This window comes from Sinocyclocheilus anshuiensis, unplaced genomic scaffold, assembly GCF_001515605.1.
Source record: "Sinocyclocheilus anshuiensis isolate Anshui unplaced genomic scaffold, SAMN03320099.WGS_v1.1 scaffold2181, whole genome shotgun sequence".
NCBI classification, from domain to species: Eukaryota; Metazoa; Chordata; class Actinopteri; order Cypriniformes; family Cyprinidae; genus Sinocyclocheilus; species Sinocyclocheilus anshuiensis.
The window spans coordinates 204,518-206,259 of NW_015552262.1; the positions used below are offsets into that span (position 1 = coordinate 204,518).

The 1,742-nt window shown below is 39.4% G+C and overlaps 1 protein-coding gene across 1 annotated transcript in view; it reads right to left on the bottom strand.

Moving 5' to 3' along the window:
• LOC107663523 (elongation factor 1-delta-like) overlaps positions 1-1,015 on the bottom strand; it is a 16,369-nt gene extending 15,354 nt beyond the window's left edge. The window contains exon 1 of the mRNA XM_016453753.1: positions 913-1,015. The gene's annotated coding sequence lies outside the window, so the exon portion shown is untranslated. The remainder of the gene's footprint in view (positions 1-912) is intronic.
• Between the last annotated feature and the right edge of the window lie 727 nt (positions 1,016-1,742).

Genomic DNA, 1,742 nt, shown 5'->3' on the forward strand with positions numbered 1-1,742 from the left:
TCAAATGCGGAGTTTTGCGCAGCGCAGAGTAACGCGTCGTGTGTGTGTGTGTGAGGGGAACAGGGTCACATCACAGGAGAGTGAACTGCCTGTCAGAAATCATAGCACGTCAGCTGTCTTAACCGCGGCTTGTGTACTGCATCATTACTGTGTCTGTTCCCCTTTCAGGCTTGAACTGATGGTAAAACTAATGACATTATTTACTGTCTTTACATTTATTTTGAAAGATGAAGCTCGCGATTATGGTAAGGGGCGTTACATTTCCGACGAGTGCTTGCGGTGTTCGGCCAATCACAATGCACTGGGTCAGCTGGCCAATCAGAGCAGACTGCGCTTGTCGGAAGGAGGGACTTTGTAGAAAACGAAGCGTTTGAGAGAGGCGGGGCATAGAGGACCTACAATAATGTACAGTATTTGAAAAATAATGTGTTTTTTGAACATTAAAGCATGTCAACATATTCTGTTACACCAAATACACAAAATAATGATCTTTAAAAAAAGCATCATATGACCCCTTTAAGAGCAAATAAACCCGAGTAACACGCCTAACCCAGATTTAAACCAGCAGAGACCTGTAGGTCAGGATTATATGACACATACAGATCCGTTACAGATGCTTCTTAAGACGCACCGTTTATGAACACGTGAAACACAAACTACAGCACTGAAACTTCATGTATGCTATCACTGTCAACTCCACCTGCTTCATGAAAGTTGTATAAACTCGTGAAACATGGGTTTTTATTATGTATGAGTGCGTGATGTGGAGGCAGCTGAACAAATTCAGAGGTTTAACAGAGTTTCACGCGCAGCCACGTGGCGCGACACGCACAGCGGAACACTTCAGTAATAACACGATAAAAGTACTATGTTTACCACAACCGTGTTAGTGAAAACTAAAGTTTTACTTACTTTCGAAGAGTTTGATAAGTGACAAGCGGTTCGAGTTCAACTTCTTCACCGGACTCCTTATTACAGAAAGAGACTGAGGAAACCGGGTAACGCGCACTTATAGCTGACAGAGGGGTTTTCCTTTAAATGTTGTTGTTCATATGGTACTATTCTACACAGGCCATACTACTTTAGCATTATAAAATGCGTAAATATTACTGAATAATTGCTTTAATGTTATACAATATGTAAAAACTTGTAAAATGTAGCAAAGTGCAAGGATTTTATGAATGTCACCCCCCCTCCAGAACAGAGATGGTACATTCAGTTACGTTGCAACGAAACATTCCGTCCTCGTGCCCGAACTAACAGCTGCACATTAATACGAGCTCAGATTAAAGCTATTACATCAAGCAAAAGAACTACAAATAAAAACGTTCTACTACAATTCTGGCCTTTTTATTTTATTATCATGATATTTTCTGCCTTCTCTTTAGCTGTTATGAATGAATGCTAATAAAGTACTTTGGAAATAGAAATTGATTTTCTACTTCTATAACCAGAAAATATTCTATTCTTCTTCTATTTTAGAAGACTTCGTCCGGCTATATAAAACCGTTGTTGGGTTTTACTAGCCATTGCAAGTTTTATTATCTGACAGTGACAAATCTGATTAGAAATTGCTTGGAAATAAATGACTTTAACGACCGATAGGTACGCCTATTGTCTGAGGACGTCACCGAAACATTGTTTTACATCTTTAGGACACATTATGCATTTAAAGTAATACGAACACACATGCTCGTTTCTTTCGGGCTTTTTAAAGATTCGTTTTTACCAGGAGTGGGGTT